Raw genomic sequence first — 20,508 nt, 5'->3', positions numbered from 1 at the left:
ATGGGTCTGGGGCTGGGACCCTGGAGGAAAGAAGCTCCCCTGCAGCTGAGCACCGGCCTTCTGTTGCCAAGCTGGTCGCATCCGCAAGGGAGCTCTGGGGGCTCTCACTCACCCCCGGGTCCCCACGGGCTGCCACCTGCCTCAGCCCAGTCCTCCGTTTAAGAAGGGATGTCCTCTCATCAAGAGCATTCCCTGACAGTGCCATAAAGACCTGTGTTCTATAGATGGGGAAACCGAGGCACAGAGAAGGGCAGCGACCTGCCAGCGGTCACACAGCCTGTCTGCGGCAAAGCTGGGGTTCAGGCTCAGCCCTTGCGAGCAGCTGAGGAGCCTGGGTGCAGTCGGGGCACCCCAAGGCCAGGGAGGGAGGCGGGTCGCCACCGACCTGGACATGCCAGTGTGTCTGCAGCCGGCTCCCAGGGGGGTGAGGGCATTGCTGACGCTCCGATGCAGGAGAGGAGGGGAGGCCTGGCGGGGCCGGGGTCAGGCTGGGGGCAGGAGGAGGCAGGCCACGCCTCCCTCCAAAGCTCGGGCCAGTTGTTGCCCTATGGGGTGATAGGCCCCACTGTGCCCAACCTTTTCCTATCTGGTTTTAAAAGAGAATTCAGAAACCTGGGTATCTTGTTAAAATCCCGTGGTTTTTAAATACTGTCAACCAATTTTTAAAAATTCAATGTTTTAAAAAATGGCCAAATCAGGCTCTTCTGCAGACAGAAAACCGCCCAGGGTCGAGACCTCTTTCAGAGCCTGGCTGTCCGTCTCCCCGGCTCTGCAGTGAGCGTGGGAGTGGGGGCGCCACCCGTGGGAGGGCACCCCGCCCCGGGGAATCTGATTACCCCCCGGGCGCCCTGCCCCGGGCAGGGGCTGGTGGGGGTGGCGCCAGGGGTTGGGGCGAGAGCTCTTCCCCGTGAGGCACAGATGGTATTTTTTTTTTTTTTATCATTGTCAGCATTGGCTTCTTTCTGCTCTGATGAATACATTCTAAAGAGGCCGTGACATTATTCGAGATAACAGAGAACAGAGAAAGGGTCAGCGATGGAGAGAAAATGGCAGAGCCGGCAATGAAGGGGAGGCCGACGTGGGTGACGTGCCCTGCCTCAGGTGCGCCCCCAGCCCAGCTCCCTGTGGCAGGGGTGGGGGGTGCCCCCCGGGGCCAGGGCAGGGGAGGCCCGGACAGCTGCCCGCAGCACCTGCTCGCTCCGGCATCCCGCCTCCTTTTCTATTCGATTCAATTAGGCCTCCCGCTCTCGGAAGCTTGTCTCCTCTGATATCCAGTTTAACTGACAGGGGATTAGAGCTGTTTGTACTACACACACACTCTCAGGCTACTAACCTGCCAGCAGGGCCCAGGCGCCCACGTTATTTATGGAGCCCGCAGTACCAACCTTCTTGATCTGCTTCCTGTGGGAGGTGCAGGGGGCCCTGCTGTCTGCTGCACCCCCGCCCACCCTCCAACCCCACTTTGGCCCCGGGCAGTGGAGCAGAAGAGCCCAGAACACCCTAAGTTTGAATCCCGAGACTGCCGCTGTCTGGCTGTGTGACCATGGGCCAGTGACTTCACCTCTCTGAGCCTCAGTGTCTCCATTGGGAATGTGGAGACAACTAACTTGTAAGGGGATTATGGGAGGAAACAAATGCAGGGCACTTCCCACAGTGCCTGGGGATTCGTTTTGCCTCTTCACCCAACAAGTGGGACTGGGTCACCACCCCGTGCCAGGCACTGGTCTTGGTCACCGAGGAAGTGATGGGGACCCAGCAGACTTGGTGGCTGCCGTCAGTGCAGATGCTTACACTCCAGCGCAGGGGACAGAAGATAAGCAGGCCCCACTCGTGGTGCTGCGTCAGTAGGGGGTGCGGGGCAGATGAGGGCAGAGATGATGATGATGATGGCGACACCAGGCGCCTTTAGGTGCCGTCAAAGTGCGTTTGTCTCTGCTGCTCCTTCAGCCTGAAACAGCCTCCCCACCTCACCTTCCCTCTGTTTTATTCCCGACTGTGCAGGCATGTTTTGCTACATCACCTGTCTCCCCAGGAAACTGCCAGCCCCCCGAGGGCAGGCACCACGGTCGTCATCTTCACTGTGGCCTCTCCGGGGCTAGCACAGTGCCTGGCACATAAGAGCTTGAGGTTTTCTGAGCGAGTGAAAAAATGAGTGAGGAAGGAAGTTGATGAAAAGTGGCCCCTCCTGCCTGCACGATGGCCGCCCTGCTCAGCCCGGGAACCCTGGCTGACCCGAGCCCGCCTTGCTGGGCTTAGGAATGGTTGGGGGGTGGGAGTCTTAGAACACTGACCAAGAAGGGGAGTCTTTCCCTCCTTCCCTTAGAGAAAGAAAGGCCCCCCCCAGACCCTCCATCTCCCAGCAACCAGTGGGCCGGTGAGACAGAGGGTGTTTCCAGCGTCCTCTGAAGTGATGGCGGGAAGGCCCCAGGCAGAAGAAATGCCCTGTTGTTGGCAGAGGGTGTGGTGCTGCCGACACCCATCTGCACCCCCTCCTCCCTCCATTTGCCAGCCCTTGGGGGCCCCTAGGCCTGCGGGAGTGCAGGTCTGGACGTTCATAAAATTCAGTGCAATAAAATGACAGCCACTACTTAGTGCAGGGCCTGTTTGACTTTCCCCAGCCCATAAGGTGTGGAGCTGGGCCGGAGCCCAGGACCCTGAGCTTGAACACTGCTCGTGCGTCTCACACCTGCTCTGTGCCAGGCACCTTCGTGTACATTGCCCTTGACATCCTGAAAAGCGGGTATTCTGTCCCCCATTTTGCAAAAGGGGAAACTGTGACTCAGAGAGGTGACATGGCCAGCCCTCAGTCTCCGCCTGTTAAGAGGCAGAGTCGCATGGGAACACAGGTCTGCCTGGCCCCAAATCCAGCCGGCACACTCTGCCCTGCAGCTGGTCCCTCAGCTCAAGTGCCCAGATTGTCGCAAATTTTTATTGGGCCCTGGGTGGGCAGTGAGGGGTCAGATCACTCAACCAGCACTTGTGGGGGTCCCTCGAGAGCCCCTGAAGTATGACACAGTCCCTACTGGTAAGGGAGATGTCATTCAGGTGGGAGCTTGGTAGATTAATATGTAAAGAGTTACAAGAATTAAACAACAAACGGAAACCTGGAGCACTCTTGCAAGGTGGTTGTATGACCCACAGTTCTGAGAGGTTGGTCAGGGAAGCTGCCCTGGAAAGACACACGGGTTTTGAAAACAGAAATCCACATGATAACCATTACAATGAGTCGATCATCATTATAATGACAAAAACTGTTAATAATGACAAAAACTGTTCATAATGACTACAGTGAGACCCCCATGTTGTAGGTGTTGCTGTTCCCATTTCACAGATGAGGATGCTGAGGCCCAGAGAGATGAAGTGGTGTCCCAAGACCAGCCAGCTGGTAAGTGGGGCTCCAGCCCAGATCCCTTGCCCCCCACCCAAACCAGTTGTTCTTCCCGGACCCCAAGAGTGTGGTGAGCAGGAAACTGACTGGCCCAGGTCTAGGTGGCTGAGCCAGCATGTTTTTTCAGAGCTAGTTCCCTGGCCAAGGCCTGAGTTTGGCTGGGGCCAAGGTAGCAACTGAACATACTGCCTGAACTTGAACTCTGCACTGGGGTCACAGGTAAACAAAATCTGGCTCTGCCCTCCAGGGCTCGCAGGGCAGAGCTGGCTAAGCAAACGGACAATGGCAGTATAGAACTGCTGGTTCCGAGTTTCCGTGGGAGCCCAGGGAGTGGGTGGTGCATCTGCCAGCCTGGTGTGTAGGAAGGTAATCAGGGAAGGCTTCCCGGAGGAGGAAGTGCCTGGGTAGAATTTTGGCCGAGCCAGGAGGTAAATGGGGACATTCCAGGCAGCAAAGGCGCCGAGGTGAGCAATGCCGCAGCAGGTGCAGGGAAGCCACTGACGGCGCCTATTGTTTGGGGGGGAGCCTGGGCCGACATGAAACAAGGTTCATCCGGAGGGCCCTGGGGAGCCAGAGAGGGTGTTAGGCGCATGAGGACAGGTCACAATTGTGCTTGAGAAAGTCCTCAGACTGTGGCATGGTGGATGGAGGGGGAGGTGAGAGGCAGCAAGGGCTGGAATGGGGCGGCAGCACTAGGGACGGATGGAGAGAAGAAGGCAACAGGGCGGGGAGGGTTTGCAGGTGCCCAGGAGGGCCTTTCGGTTTTGGGGTCCAGCTTGTCTCCCCTGCTCAGGGACCAGGTGCGCTCCTTTCTCAGTGGTTCCTGCCAGGGGCGGGGCTTCTTGGTCGACTCCTTGGTGGGTGGGAAAGCCCTTGGATTAGTTCCTCAGGCTGCTGCAACATGGCACACAAGCCAGGAGACTCAACACGACAGGAACATCCCCCCTCACCGTCCCGGGGGCTAGAGGTCTGCAGTCGAAATACCAACAGTGCCATCCTGCATCTAAGACTGGGCGGAACCTCCCTTCCCCTTCCCGCCCCTGGTGGTGGCTGGCGGTCCTTGATGCCCCTTGGTTCGCAGCTGCATCCCTCCCGTCTCTGCCTGTCCCCACATGGCCACTTTCTCCTCCCGTGTCTCTGTCTTCACATTTCCTGTCCGTGTAAGTCACATTCGATCAGGGCCCACCCTCACGCCCCCATCTTCCCGTGCTGACGCCCACAGAGACCCTATTTCTGAATAAGGTCTCATTCTCAGGTACTAGGGGTTAGAATGTCCCCATCTCTTTTGCAGGGACACAACAGAACTCATAACACTCTGAAGGGTTTTCCTGGTGTGTTTCTGCCTCTGCAGCCCCAGCTCCGAGCCTGCCATCCGCCAGTCCTTGGAGGGGAGTCGCGGCATGAGCAAGGGAGCGGACCGAGCCCGGGCATCCTGCCTGCCCTCCACGGCTGACTCCGGCTGCCCTGACGACCGACCGTGGCCACCCCGGGCCCCAGTGGCATTTGGGCGAGGCAGGTCCCCAGGGCCGTCTGCCCTGCGGTTCTTCTCCGAAAGAAGTGGTGTTGATGTCAGCAGATGCCTGTCACTTCCCTTCCCCGGCACAATCTCAACTGTCAGAGTAAGTGAAATAGTCACTGCCTCTCCTTGCGTTTGAGATTTTATTGACAGTTTCATTGTCACCCAAAAAAACCTCCTCTCCTCTGCTGGCGTTTTCATCAGGCGAGTCTGGGGGCAGGGGGAGGATGCAGGGCTGGCTCCTGAAAACAGGTTTTGGCAGCCGGTGGGCACTGGTTCTGCTGGCCTGGGGCCGACAGCGGTGGAGACCCCGGGGGGAGCTCCCCCAGGCCTGGGCTCCCGCCCTGCTCTGCACTCCCTCCAGCGGGCAGGTGAGGACGGTAGGATGGTGGCCACGTGGGGCAGCCCAGGTCCTGCCCTGGATGCTCAGGCCCTTCTCCCACCCTCCCTGGTGGCCATTAGGGAGGCATCGGGGGGCCGCGATGAGAGCAGAAGCTGTAGAATCAGACCACCCGGGTGCAGTTCACAGCTCAGCAACATGCGCCTCGGGGCAGGTGCTTCACCCTGCAGAGCCTCAGTGATCCCATCTGTCAAATGGGGTGGTAGCAGGTAGCTTGCACTGGTCCAGGCTGCATCTGGGGAAGTGCCCATTTTCCTGGTCAGTCCTCATCGGAGCCCGGAGGCCTGGCTGAGAAGCTCCCTCGTAAGGTCTGTGGGAGAGCACAGGGGACAAAAAGTGTCACATGGCCCTAACGCATAAAGAGAAGCTGTCTGCTGCTGCTGCTGTGTTGTTGTTGGGACAGAGACCCTTGGCACCGCCCCCCACGCTGATCCCACGCACTCTCTAGACATCACAGAGGCCCCCGAGGGCAGGGAGTGGGCTAGGGTCGCACAGGGGCTGAGGGCCTGCTTGGGGGGGGTCCTGTCCTGCTCCCCGCCACAGCTTCCTCTGCACACTCCTTCCTGGCCCCCAGCGGGGCCGCCGGTGGGGCGCTGCGTTACCAAATGGGCAGGGGCAAGGCCCTCCGGTTACAGCGTCAGACTGAGGTGCGGCTTCAGCCCGTCCAAGCTGCACCGGCGGAGAACAAGGCCCTAGAGCCGCGCCTGCTCAGAGGAGCCGGGCTGCTGAGTACCCGAGTTCAGACCAGGGGTTCTGGTGCCAACAAGATCGCAGCTTGGGTTTTGGTGTGACCACAGCTGGCCTGTGACAAGTCATCGAACTAAGACTCACGGAGTCTCAGTTTCAGCCTCTGTTTGATGAGATGGTAAAAGAAGATCCCCCTCAGAGGGTCAAGGGGCTAAATGTGGAAAGTTCTAGAGCAACGTCCGACACAGGCAGAAAGAATGATGGCACATGAGCTCCTTAAAGGAGCTCATTAAAGGCCTCAAGCTCCTTAAAGGCACAAGCTCCTTAAAGGCCTCAGACTCTGCACCCCTCCAGACGCCCGGGAGGAAACTCAGGCCCAGAGAGGGGAAGGGCTTCCTCACTCCCCAGCCTCCGGACTCCTGGGGCCGTGCTCCGGCTGCCTCCCGCCGGCTGGTCTGATGAGCTCCCCCCGGTGCCTCGCCTGGCCTCTCCCCGTGTCTCTGGTCCCCCGCCGCTCCCAGCGCCAGAGCCCCGGGCCCCCAGCAAGGGATGCCGTTCTCCCTCTCCCTGGCACACGGAAGGTTTTGAAAGTTAAAGTATTACCGTCGGCTTTGTTGTTGCCTAACTACGACAGACAAATTGAGAACCAGTTGTCAAAATGTCAGCGCACAACAAATCAACATGCAAAACGAGTCGCAGCGTTCTGCGGCGTATAATTAAACAAAAAATCCCTTTTAGAAATTTCAGCGCGCGTTGGTTCCACTTTATATTTGTCTGTGTGATTAATAAAGGCAGCTAATTTTCAGACTTTAAAAACAGCTAGAAAATAGCTCCTAATTACATATTAGGTTCCTCGCGGCCCCCGCTGAGCTCCGCTGGCATTGGTGGGCCGGAGAGTTTGGCAGAGCCTTAATTGCATTCTGAGCATCATCTAATTTTAGTTAAATGTAATGTAATCAGCAGCAGATGTCTGAAATAAAATATGAATTATGAATATGATGAAATTTCATTCTTGAATAAAAAAGTAATTTGCTATTTAGTTCATTAAAGTCTTAGAGGTTTATTAGGAGCAGGTATGTACGGCCCGGCGAGGTGATACATTAAATGATACTTGGGAGAGGGGGAGAACCCCCAAAGGGACGGAAACTTTGTCCAGGGGTGCCCGGCTTTGATTCATTACGGTGGGGCCTTGGGGAAGGCCCTGGGGGCCCCGAGTCCACCCCAGCCCAAGACCTCCCTCGGGCCCTTCGAGGTAGACTCGGGGTTTGGGGTGAGGGCGCTTCCGGGGGAAGCCACAGTGCCACTGGGGCCTGCGCCATCCCTACCATTGCACCCCCCTTCCTTCCCACCCTGGGCTGGTGGCCCCTGGCTTCTGAAATGAGCACGTGAAGGGCTCGTTCCTGGCGACAGGGCTCTGTGCTGGGCCTGGTGACGCCCCGTGAGGAGGAGGCTGGCATCCAGGTGCTGAGCAGGGATTCAGTCACCGCCTCTGCCCGTCTGTGCGCCTTCCGTTCAGCGCCTCGGCTTCCCTTTCTACAGGGCGAGAATACGATGGCACCGTCCGGCTTGCGGAGCAGTACCTGGCACGTGGCAAAAGCCTCGTCCGGTGCTGGCTGTTGTTGTCGGGTTGCTCCCACCTGGCAGAGGCCCCGGTCAGTCAGTATTTCAATGTCTCCTTCTGTCCTGTGTTCAGAAGCAGCCAGTGGTGCAGAGATTGTCAGCTCTATTTTGTCTTTGATCTGAGGCACAGAGAAGTTCAACAACTCGCCCAAGGTTGCACAGCTAGTCATTGGGAGAGCTGGGGTTTGAACCGGGGACCAGCGTTTCCCCCTGCGTCCCCAGAGCAGCATGAGAACTGGCCTGGTGGGAGCCCTGGACCGAGGACACTGGAAGGGGCCTGGGCAGGGGGCAGGAGGAGGCAGGGCTCATCTGCCCTGGATTCCAGGAGGAGGGGGATGCACGAGGGTGGGAGGCAGGGCCGGGGCTCTGCCAGAAGCTGCTCCGGGCAGGTGGGGGACGGAGGCCGCCTCTCCATCCTCCCTTCACACCAACCAATAATTTCCTGCAATTATCTGGAAAAGATTAATTAGCAAAGTGTACCATATTGACTTGAACCTGCCCTGGCGATCGATAAACTTGGGAGGGTCTCCCAGGTGCCTGCGGAGAGGGCCAGAACTTGAAAGTGGGGGAGGAAGCCCAGCTTTGGCTGGTCTGAGCCTCGTTTTCCAGCCCTGAGGAAGGCCGGCCAGCTCCCTGGGTCAGGGCAGCTCTGCGTGACATCCTGTGGGCGTTGAGCGCATCCCTTCCCTCGCTGAGCCTCAGTTTCCCCGTATGTAAAATGCGGCTGGGCTGCCCTGGGCCAGGGATCTTCCTTCTGCTCCCACGAGCTCCAGGAGGACGGCAGCCTCCCTGGGGTTTGTGGGCCAGCGGGCAGCGCTGTGGAGGGAGCCCTCTTCTCTTGGGCTTGGCTGCCTCTGCCGATGTGGCAGCCTGCTGGGGGCTGAGGAAGTGCAAAGGATTCACCCCGGCTGCTTTTCAAGGGCAGAGAAGAACGTCTGTCCTTTCTCAAGTGTCATCGGCCCACGGCCCCACATTGCTCTCTGCTGGCGCTGGTTTCTGGTCAGGGCAAAGAGTTGAGTGTGCACAGCATGGGGGTTAAAACAATAGGCCTAGGGTCAGGCAAGCAAAGGTTCAAATCCCAACACAGCCCTCCTCCCCAGTGGGTGCCCTAGCTGGTCCCCTGACCTCTCTGAGCCTCACTGCTCTCCTCTGCAGGTGGTACATCCGCTGAGCGGTCGGGAGTTTCCAGTGGGCCTGCGGCCCAGCCCAGGGCAGGCACAGAGTGGTGGGGGGTGGGGGGGAGCGGAAGTTGCTGCCACAGTGAGCTCCTAGATTCCCACTCCACCCGCATCCATCAGCATCTTGAGGGACACAGCGTTCCACTGGAACGCTTCAGGTGAAGAGAGTTCAGGTAAGGGAGTTACAGAGAGGGGTAAGCCAGCCAGGGACCTTGCGCCCTGGACTGGGAGGGTCAGAAATGGCCCTAGGAGAGGCCAGTAATAGGGAACTTGGGAAGGGACCTCCAGGTGGGAGCCGTGGACTTGAAGGGACACTGGCTGCTGCTGGCAGTGCCACGGGGAGGCGGGCGGAGCCGGGCAGAGGTACCCCAGCCTCTCCCTTTCCTGCCCCAGCCTCCCACTGGACAGTCCCTTTGGAAGCCAAGGGGTGGGGCGGCTTGTGGAGGTCAGCTTCCCGGGGCACAGAGTTGGGCTGGAAGGTGAGGACTGGACAAGTGGTAGTAAAAGGGACAGACCGGCCACAGCCCCTCTTCCCAGGACTTTGGATCAGTAGGAGGGCAAGGGGAGGCTTCTCCGTGGGAGTGGGGGAAAGGGGGTCCTAAGCAGGCGTGGATTTCACCCCATGTCGCCAACCCCACATCAGTTCCCCACAAGCTTCTCCCCTCTCTTCATGGGGACTCACTCTGCCCATAAAAATCTCATTTTGCTTCCAGGGCCCCCCAGGGTCGCAGAGGACAGCCAGACAGGCCTGGGTTCACCAGTCCCCAACGTGCTTCTGTCCCGGACTTAGCAGCCTCACCTCTGAGATTAGACGAGGCCGTAACAGCAAAGCCCCTAGCACAGCGCTTGACACATAGTAGGTGCTTCATAAAGCACTTGCCTCCTCTCCTCCCCACCCTCTTTGTCACAAGCCGTCCGTGGCTCCACCCACTCATCTAATGGTGATTGGGCTCTTGCCACGTGCCAGGCCCGCGCCAGGCCCTGACCCAAGCGCAGTGGAACTGAGAATCATTTGTCCTACAGCAAAAACTGACAGAGCGTCCCCTCTGGGGACACAGCGGTGACACGACGGTGTCGGACTCCATTCTCGTGAGGTCCACAGTGTCTCAGGGAGGCAGACTTGAGGCTGGAGTTTCCAGAGGTTTGGGTGCTGTGGCGAGGGGGGACCCAGAAGGCTGCAGGGTGAACACGCGCCCCCTCCTGTATTCTTAGCTCAGGACCCGGGAAGCTCTCTCCTCTGTAAGGGGCGCAAAGCCCTGGAAGGTGGGGCCACGGAGCCTTAAGTCCTGGACACGGGGGAGCCGGGAAGGCTCCCGGGTCGCTCAGGTGCCCCCGTGTCCACTCTCGTCCTGGTCTCCCCGCAACCCCCCCCTCACTGCCTCACCTCCTGCCAGGCCCTGGGGCCACCTGCCTGTCACCCCCTGGCCACTCCCCTGGCTCAGGTCAGCCGCCCGTCCCTGCTCTATTCATCAAGGGCATGACAGCTAAAATTCATTTGAAGATGAAGAAAGTGCCCGCTAATCCGTTCTGCAAGACATTGATAGACTAGCAGCTCGGGGAGAATTGCACAGCAGTAATGAAATTAGGCTAAAACTGCTGGCGGATTGCAGATAATTGCCCTTGTCTGTCACTAGGAATAACATCTCCCAAATCCAACACAAGGATTTTTCAACTTGCAGGAATTTCTTTTCTTTCTTTTCTTTTCTTTTTTTTCCAAGAGAGGCAAAGCCAATCCGGGGCTTGGGATCTTTGTCCGGGTAGTGGCCTGGGGTGTAGGGGGAGCAGGTGTCACCATGGTGATGGCCTCCCCTGCTCCTGGAGGCACAGGAGCCACAGGCACAGCCAGAGAGATCAGGGGACAGGAGGAGGGGCTGGGCCACAGTCCTGGGACACACCCCCCATGGCACTTTGCGGGTCCTGCCCGGAGTTTTGACTTTTCCTCAATGTCCTTGCCCTCCACCAGCCTGTTCCTGCTGACAAGGCCCTGGACAGAGAGCGGGGAACAGGGGAATCTTAGTGAATCGGGACGACAGTAGTGATGCTCTGGATTCTTGGGGGGCAGGATCTGGTTAGAAAAGGGTCATAGGACTGTGTCGAAGCCACATTTGCCTTAGGTCAAGGCCACATCAACCCTTCATGTAAGAGACTTTGAGGGTGAGGGAAAGGTAAGGCTCCACCCACTCTGCCACTCTGTCCCCTCTGCCACTCTGTCTAAATTCCTAGAAAGGGGAGCTCTGAGAAGGGACGGTGCCAGAAGCTCCTCTGGGACTCGTAGTTTTTCCAGGCTTTGGCGCGTGACCCAGCACACAGCTGGCACTCAATTAACACTGATGTCCAAGGGCGTTCCGTGTCAGCAGCAGCACGTTTGAATGTCACACGATGGGTCTCTTCACATGTTAGCCCTAGACTGTCTGATGTCAATTTTGCTGGATGATGTCAGAGAGCATCCGAATGTCGACAAATGTCAGTGGACCAGAACGCTTGAATGTTTCTCTCCTAGGAAGTCAGAGTGTCAGTGTCATGGACTGTTAGTTTGTGACTAGCATTGACTCTTAGAATTTGGGAGCTGTAAGGAGTCTGAGAGATTGGTCCAAACCCTTCCGTCGATGGGTGAGGAAACTGAGGCCCAGAGAGGTTAAGTGATTTGCCAAAGGTAACACAGGAAGAAGGACCCCGAATGTAAGTTTCACCAAGGTCACTTATCTAGATCAGTCCTCAGAGAACTGGTAGCCCCTCCTCTCCTGCGGGCCCCACCTGTCCCAGTCCGCCAGGGGGCACTGGTCCCCGGCACTCAGATCTTGGGGTTATGCCCATGTTCTGGGGTCCATAGCAGGATCTCCCAGAATCCTCTGTCCTGCTAACCAACTAGCCATTGTCATCGATCAGCCACAGCCGTTGGCCAAGTCACACTTTCCATCTCATTCATCTGGACCCACCTAGCCCTGTTGAAGGCTGATTGTACCTGAGTCAGGGTGCTGGGCATGTGGTGAGGCTGTGGGGGTCCCTGAGGGGTCAGGAGCTGCAGAGGAAGGAGGCGGAGCCCTGCTCCGAGCTTCCGCTCAGGAAAGCCTCAGGAAGAAGTTGACTTGGAGCAGGGTTTTGAAGGAGCCGGAAAGTGTTCACTGCACCCTCGAGTGCAGTCGGGATTAGGGGAGGGGCTGAGCCTAGGGACGGGGACCTTTGTCCCTAAATGGGAGGAGGCCCTAGACGATGGAGGTAGAAGCGTGGCGGCCCCCAATGATGGAGGACAGTTTATTAAGGTCCTTTCACCCATCAGATTTCATCTGTGCCTTCCAGCGCCCCTGGGAATATCAAACTGCACCCAGGCGGTGGCTCTCAAACTGCACCCCACAGACCTCTGGGGGTCCCCAAGACCTTTGCAGGGTGTCAGGGAGGTTAACACCATTTCCACCATGACACTGACACGTGATCGGCCTCCTGCACTGTGGTGCCAAGGGGGTGAAAGTAACAGGTGAACGACGCTGCTGGTGTCTTTCGTGGCGTGAGCCTGGCAGAGGCTCCAAACCGTCACACAGGTGGCTGCATTCTTTGCCTTAAACATTCTCAGTGAAACATGTAAAAGCCAGTTCCACTTAAGGGAGTTCTTGATAAAAAGTAAAAATTATTAGTTATTTTAAAAAATATCACTCTATGGATACACGTCTTTTAACTATCTCGGGTAACCACATAGGAAGTGCCTACCTAACGGCCCTCAGCTGTACCATTCATTGGGTCAGAAAAGCCTCATGTGGCCCCGGCCGGGTAGTCCAGTCGGTCAGAGCGCCGTCCTGATACACCAAGATCCTGGGTTCGATCCCCAGTCAGGGCACGTACAGTCAGTGAATCCATAGACAAGTGGAAGAACAAATCGATATTCCTCATTCTCTCTCTCTCTGCCCATTCTTCTCTCTCTTTCAAATCCATGAACAATTTTTTTTTAAGAAAGAAAAGCACCGTGTGACTGAATTGCAAGCTGCACCAGCCACTCTCCAAGAAACACCGTTTCTACTTGAAATACCAACTGACGGGCTGGCAGTGCCTTTCAGCCTCGGCTACTGGCGGGTCTTCTCCCGAAAGCAACAAAGTTGCCTGTCAGCCGGCAGGAAGTGTCGCTGGTGATCACATCTGACTGGAGCAGAAGTTTGCATTTGGGGGAACTTGAATCTGCCACCGTGAGTGCGACAGCTTCCTACGGAGAGGCTTTCCTGAAGGGACCGGCAGTGATATTCGTGAAGGGGACTTTTTTTTTTTGATGTTGCATAATGAAATATGTCAACATTTGGAAGAGTTGCGTCGTACCTGAGTAAAGCAATGTTTTCCCAATGACCAGTGCATCATATTACAAAACGAGCAAAAGGTCCATTCAAAGTGCAAAACAGGCGGATGGGTTTTAAATGAACGGAGTGTGAAAGCTGATGGACGTGGTTCCAGGTGCCATGTTGTAGCTGTTAGCAAACTACCCAGTGGATTTGGGTTTGAAGTCACAGAGCACATCCATAGTGATCTGAAAAGGCGACTGGACTCTCTCCCTTTGTCTAGGGACTTGTTCGTGGGGTCTTATATTCTTCATCTACCTCAACCAAAACATGTCCCAACAGACTGAATGCAGAAGCAGGTGTGAGAATCCAGATGTCTTCTCTTAAGCCAGACACCAGAGAGATTTGCAAAAATGGAAAGCAGCGGATGCACCCCCGTTTTACAGATGCAGAAACTGAGGCTCAGACAGGCCTTGGACTCGATCTCCCCATCATCTGGTCACCTGCCTCCATGAATCTACTGGGCAAGGGTCTTGTCACGATCCCAGGCACCTGGGAAGCTGGGCGGGAACAAAGCCAGGCCTGGTCCCTCGGTTGCTTCTCTGCCTGCTGCACAGAGTAGGCGGGGCCAGGCCCCAGCGGCCGGTGGCTGGCCCCACACCCCGGGGGCTGGTGAGGAGGTGACCAGCACTGTTTGCCATTATGGATTGCGGCCGGGTGGTGGCCTGGTGAAGGAGTGCGCCGGCCGCGGCCTGTAATGCCTCACGCGCCAGCTCTGGCACGGGTAATTTACTGCCGCCGACAATAACATATTTCACTTCCCGTCGCCCCGATGAAGATTAGTTGTGTTTGAAAGTGGCTGAGTACACAGTCAATTCCGCTTAAACGTTTACAGCCAACTGAGCACAGATAATGCCCCCTCAGAACACGTGTCTGGGCCTCCTGCGGCTTGGGGCGGGGCTCGGAGCGGGGTCCTGGCCAGGGCGGGGCTGCAGCTGTGAAGAGGGAGGGATTCCGGAGCTAGGGGCTGGGCGGGGATATCTGGCTTCCTTCGGTCCCTCTTTTTAAAAAGGTTGTTTTGAAATATCCATTCAGTGAACGCTTCCCCAGGACTGGCTAAAGACGTCTGTGTCGCCTTTGGGGACAAGGAGAATTCAAAGCCACGATTAGATTAGATCCCCAGCAACATCCCAGGAAGTGGGTCTTATCTCCAGTTTGTTCAAAACAATGGAAACTAAGGCTCCGAGAGTCTCAGTAGCTTTCCAGAGGTCCCACAGCCAGTATCAGAGTCAGAATTTGAACCCAGGCCAGACAGAACCTCTGAGTCGCCAGCCCTTCCTGGTGACCCTGATTGGATGAGCTTGAGTCTCTGGCTGGATCGTAGGCTCAGTCCAGAGCTCAGCTTGTAATGCCTGGGTCCTTAGGCAGCCCTGTGTCAGGGTTGGGTGGCCACGAGCCTGGTGGGATTTAAGGCTGGAGAGAGCCCAGATCAGGGCGCAAACGGAAGCCCCAGCACCAGACCACCAGGACTTCCCTTCCCAACTCCGGCCAGTGGGAGGGTCTCACACACACATCGGACACCAGCCTGCTCGGCCAAGCTCAGTCCGTGCCAACGCCCTCCATGGCCACCCCTTGACCCCTGGGGCCTGGGGGTGCTCATGGGGATGGCAGGTTTCTCCTGGGAGAAAGGACCTCAGATGGACTCTGGGAAAGGATGCCCCGGCCTTGGAGTCGACTCAAGACTGTTGGAGGAGGGGATTCGGGATTCTGGCTTCCAGGGCGTGGACAGGACAGGCACGAGCTCCCCGGGGGCACATCCCTCTGGCCTGGGGAGATTCTTCCCCCTCCGGAAAGGGTCATGATATGCCGGCCGATGCCCTGGTCACTGTGTCTGTGGGGGTGACGTGATCCTAGTTACACTGTTTATTCATGACTGTAGGACACAGCTGCATGACTCCAAGTTGTGTGTGTGACGCCACCTATCTGTGTCTCGTGACACAGTCTGGGTGGCCTGGGCATGTCGCACGACACTGTCCACGTCCTGTGTCACTGTCTGCATGACCTGTGCATGTCTGTGTGACACTATCTCTCTGTTTCTTACGACCTGTTGGGTAACTTTGTAGTGCCCAGGAGGTGCTTCCCCCTGAGAGGGGCAGTATTAGAGGAGAAGGAACTTGGGACAGGATCTGTGAGCCTGACACTGATCCCTGGCTCTGTGACCGCAGAGATGTTATTGAATTCTCTGGGCTGAGACCGGAGATGACCTGAGAAGGGGCCAGATGGTTTGGGAGGGCAGCGGCGGCAGCAGGTAGCCTAGGTGGCGCGAAGCTATGCCGTGTTCCGAGCGCAGCCGCTGCCACCACTGGCGACAATGCAAAGGGCAACTCTGTCTCGGCACAGGCCCTGGGTCAGCGCTTGCATGCAGTTTCCTTGGAGGCAGGCTTTTCTTTTCTTTTATTCTGACTTTGCAGATGTGGAAACAGGCTCAGAGAGAGCAAACGACTTGCTCAAGGCCACACAGCATGAGCCTAATGGAGTTAGGACCAGATCCGTACCCAGAACAACCGCTGCATCCCTGTCATTGTCTCCAGTACAGATGAGGCATGACGGGAATGATTTCCCTTTTTACAGGGGGGCAGGGGGCGGGCAGAACGGAGGCTCAAAGCGGGCATGTGAGGTTCTGGGGTCTCCGGGCTCACTAGCCAGAGCTCTCTGCCAGCCCGCCCTGCTCTCTCTACCATTCTGAGTGCAAATCATGAGGCTGGGGCGGGGGAGGGCCGGGCAGGCGAAGAGAAAGAGCCCGTCTGGGACAAAGGGCTGCTGTGGCCACACAATGGTGACAGCCCAAGCCCGATGTCGGGCGCTGGGCTTCAGGAGCAGCTTGGAGCCCACCTGCAGCCTCCTGCAGACAAGGGGCAGCCTGTGCCGCAGGGAGGGGCACAACAGGCACCCTGTGTTTGGGGGCCTGCCCCTGCCTGCTCCACTCTGGGGACGAGAGATGGCCGTGGGAGCCAGTGCTCCGCTTAGGAGGGTCTGGGTGACGGGAGCCCACCCACATGGTAGGATTTGGATGGTCTCTCTCTCCTGGCCCCACTACTTCACCCTAGGTGTCCTGTAGCCATTCCTAAAAGTGTATAACTAGCTCTCTATTCCCTTGACTTTGGGCAAGCAACTTAAACACTTCAGAGCCTCAGTTTCTCCATCTGTAAAATGGAGACGATAGCTCTTGGTTGGCAGAGGTGCTATGAGAATTCCATGAGAGACCTAAGCTGATAGGTAGTAATGGCTTGAGATGCAATAGTTTGCTTGTTTTTTTTTTTCTGAATGGTTGGTGGATGGATGGATCAACAGATGAGTTGGAGGATGGGTGGGTGGGGGGATGAGTATGAGATGAGGGTCTGGGTAGCAGGTGGAAAGAGGGCTGAAGATGGGAGGAGGAATGGTGGCTGGTGTAGGCAGGGAAGGCTTCCAGGAGGAGGCAAGCTGCAGATGAGCAGAGAGAAGGATGCTGCGTGCTCCCCAAGGGCAGGCCGTGTGCATCTCTCAGCTCTGAACTCCCAGCTCCTGGCCTGAGTTCCCACACGGAGCAGGTGCTCAGGGACCCCTCTGCCCGGATCCCACACCTGTGCTGATCCAGGCCCCAGGGCGTTCTGTCCCTCATCAGCCTCTTCCAGTGGACAGGATGAGGGCTCCAGTCCTTCTCCATTCTTGGTGCAGGGGCCAAAGGCAGGAGACTTGGAGTCAGCTGGCCCTGGGTTTGAGTTCTAGCTCTGCCGCAGACCAGCTGTGTGACGTCAGGCCTGGCCCTTTCCCTCTCTGAGGCTCGGCTTCTCCGACTCTGTAAACTAAGCATCCTCGTCCTGACCCCTTGCTGGTATTGAGGGTGGTGCAACAGATGATGGAGCTGGAAGCCCTGACACACAGTAGGTGCACAGTAATGAGTCTGGCTGAAGCGTGGGGCAGGGGGGAGACAGGATGGCAGTGAGGGGGGCCCAGACACCCCCCTCAGGCCTGACCTGTGGCCTCATGAATTCTCATGTACCCCAACTCCCACCCTCGGCCCCTGAATCCCGAAGGGGCCGACAGAACAGTTCATAATTTAAAGAGAACAAGTGAGAGACTTACAAACCACAGCTGCCTCTTAATGGAATTACTGAAAAGGGCTTTTTAATTAAAAGCAAGAAGTTGGGGACAGGTTCATGTCCATAATTCAGGGCCCCAGCACAGTGGCTGCCCATGGTTTCATTTCCCTCTATTTACGTCTCTCTCTTGGCGTGATCTACGTTGTGAAACTCCTGCATGAAAAATGGGCCTGGCTTTTCCGGTGGACAGCGGTAAATATTTACCTGGCCCGACACAGGCCCCCCTGTCAGGGGGAGCTTAGGGGCTTTTAAATGCAGCTTAAGACATCCCAGAGATGACTCAGTCAGATTTAGCCTCGCCTTTCCGTCCGCTATGATTAAGGCTCACAGGGCACAGGAGAGGAGGAGTTGGGGGGACCCTCGCTATTTGGGGCCTTGGACACCCTCCTTTGTGGAGTATCAGGCACCGGGCCTGAGAAAGGCCAACAGGACAGGGCAGGTGGCCTGGAGTTGACTCTGCCTCTGGGAAGCGGATACTCGGAGGCCAGGCCTGGCCCTGTTGCCCCCCTCCCCTCTTCCCTTCCCAGCCCCCTCTTCACAGAGCGGGGGGGGGGGGGGGGGGCGTCCTGCATTCCTCCCTCCCTCCATCCTCCCTTTTCCCCTCTGAATATGCTACGCTCTCTTGAGTCTCCAGGCCTGCACATCCGATGCTCCCTCTGCCTGAAATACTTTTTGGCCCCAAGACACTTTATTTCTTCTCCTGAACTGGGTTAGGGCCCTGGCCCTCTGTTTGACCCAGTTGCAACTGGGCCGTCCTTTCTGCCTACTTGTCAGCCCCCCCCCCCCCATTGGTGGCTTTCTGGAGTTGGGGCATGTTTCTTGCTCCCACAGAGATGCCAGCTCCATCAAAGGGCCTGGAATGAATTTTGACTGGCAGCAAGGGTCGGGGTTGGTCTCCCCTGTGATACTTCCTGGGCTGGGCCATGTGGCTGTCATGGGGCTTCCGAAGGCCCAGGGGACCCCCACCCCCCGAGCTGCACTCTCCCTGCAGTGCAGGGGCTCAGAGTTGGCCACAGAGACTTACTCACCAGTATAGGCTGGTTTTTGTTTTCTGCAACAACTTCAGTGAGATGTAATTCACAGTCCATGTAATTCACACATTTGAAATGGATCACTCAGTGGCTTTTAGTATATTCAGAGTTTTGCAACCAGCACTGCAATTTTAGAACACTTCCATCATTTTCCTCCAAAAGGAAACCCCCTTCTCATTAGCATCCCCCCAACACACACACACACACACACACACAGCCCCTGGCAACCACTAATCTTTCTGTCTCATGGGTTTGTCTGTTCTGAGCATTTTATATGAATGGAATCACTCTGTGTGGGCTTTCGCGTCTGGCTTCTTTCACTTAGCGTGATGTTTTCGGAGTTTTTGCAGCATGTCTCACAGCTTTCTCCTTTGTAAAGCTGAATGATATTCCAGCGTATGGATGAACCACGTTTCGTTTATTCATTCCTCTGGTGACGTACATGAGCCGTCCACTTTAGAGGCCATTTGGAATAAGGTTGCAGTGAGCGTTCACTTATTAGGCTGGCTGTGGACGTATGTTTTCATTTCTCGAGGTAGACACCGAGGAGGGGAATTGCTGGGTCACATGCTCGTGTTTCGTGATGGCATTTTGGCGGTTTTCCTGGTTGGTGTGGGCGGGGCCTGTGCTGACAGACGGTGCCTGGGGTGGGAGGTGGGGGGAACAGTAGAGAAAGCAGCATTTCTGGGCCGCATGGCGCCTGGGCAAGTTGCCCCATCTCTGAACCTTGGCCTCCCCATCTGCCAATCAGGGACAACCTCCCAGAGCTGCTGGGGACCCACCTGAAAGGTCAAGGCTAGAGGGAGATGCACTAGGAATTTCTCTCCTTCCCTGGCAGTGCTGTGTCAGCCGCGAAACCCGCCGTTCCTGCCTGCAGGGTTGGAGTGAGAGGAGTCCAGCCGTCTGCGCACCGACTCTGTGGCCCTGGGAAGGAGCAGTTGTAAGGCACCCATTTTACAGGTGAGGAAACCGAGGCCTTGGGAAGCAAGGTTTCTTGCGGAGGTCACAGAGCCAGCCTGCAGTCTGTCAGATTGAGTCCCCTCCCTCAACCTGCTCCGAGCCTGGTCCTGTCTCCTCCTGGCTGCATGTATGAGAAGAAGAACAAGAAGCCAGATTCTGTGTGTGGGTGTCCGTCCTGCAAGGGCTGGGAATTTGTCCCTATTGTGCTTCAGTGTGGCCCCAGTTGAGAAATCAGCTGACAGTCTTATGGGAGCTCCCTGCTAGGTAGCTAACTGCTTTTTCTCTTGCTGCTCTTAAGAGTCTCCCTTTGTCTTTAACCTTTGGCATTTTGATTAGGCCCTGGCACAGAGCGGGTGCTCATAATTTTGCTGAAAGGGGGCATGACGAGGTGACTAAGGTTCCTCATCTGTGGGATGGGGGTCACAGCTGGTCCCTGGTGTTGGTAAAAGCCCAGGGCGCCTGGCCCGAGCTGCTCAGATGGAGTTCCTGCTTCTCTCTCATTCCCCATGGGCATGGTGTTGTGGGGGAGACCAGCCACCGCCCCAGGTCTGGGGTGACAGTCACAGTCGGTGACAGTTCCTAGCAGAGTTTGTGAGGGCACCTGGCCCTCTCCTACTGCCCTGTGCGTCTTCCCAGCCTCGATGCTGTCAATCAGCCCCCGCACACCTAACTGCGGCCCACAGCCCCGCCCGTCCAGGGGTGCCACGCAAGCGTCTCCTCTGCACAGAGATGCCCCCACTCATTTTCCACCTGATAGGGCCAACTAATGGTGTCAGGAGGTCCTCTCACCTGTGATTTTATGATGACAGCTGGATGTTAAAAGTCCAGTTATTAGGTGTTCAGCATCCCCCTTGCTCTCCCAGAAATGAGAGCACAGGGAAGGGTGTCCACAAGGTGGGGGTGCTCGGAGGCCTGCCTCAGAGGGGGCCATGGCTTCTCCCCCCCAACCCCCAGGGACTGCTCCACCAGGGACTGGCCCCCGCCCTCTGTGGGCTGTGGGCTGTGGGCTAGTGGGGGGGGGGGTGCAAAGCCTCCCCATCCCCAACCGCTGGCCTTTCCCTACACCAGCTCACACAGCCCTCACAGACAGCGTGGTTGATTGTGGCGCTGAAATTCCCCTGGGGCTGCAAGACCCAGAGCCCATGCTTTGTCAGCCTCGGTGACAGGTCACGGCTGTTACTGTGTCATTATTATTGTCAACGTCCCTACACAGGCACTTTGCAGATTGCTGCCCTGGTCAAGGAGTGGGAGGGAAGGGTCTGGGTCCCGGCCCCTATCTGCTGCGGTGGCCCGGTGACCTCGGCAAACCCCACCCCTCTGGGGCTTGAAT

The 20,508-nt window shown here is 57.0% G+C and overlaps 1 long non-coding RNA gene across 1 annotated transcript; it reads left to right on the top strand.

Moving 5' to 3' along the window:
• The first annotated feature begins 953 nt into the window (after positions 1–953).
• Positions 954–19,318, top strand: LOC119057409 (uncharacterized). Its single transcript, XR_005084078.2, has 4 exons — positions 954–1,101; positions 3,309–3,385; positions 4,740–5,007; positions 19,057–19,318. It is a non-coding gene; the product is annotated as an uncharacterized LOC119057409 (long non-coding RNA).
• Positions 19,319–20,508: the final 1,190 nt, after the last annotated feature.

The sequence above is a fragment of the Artibeus jamaicensis genome, unplaced genomic scaffold (assembly GCF_021234435.1).
Source record: "Artibeus jamaicensis isolate MK-2021 breed Jamaican fruit bat unplaced genomic scaffold, CSHL_Jam_final contig_525, whole genome shotgun sequence".
Taxonomy (NCBI): domain Eukaryota; kingdom Metazoa; phylum Chordata; class Mammalia; order Chiroptera; family Phyllostomidae; genus Artibeus; species Artibeus jamaicensis.
Note: the sequence above shows the minus strand (reverse complement) of the source record. Positions and strands in the feature narration are given on the sequence as shown.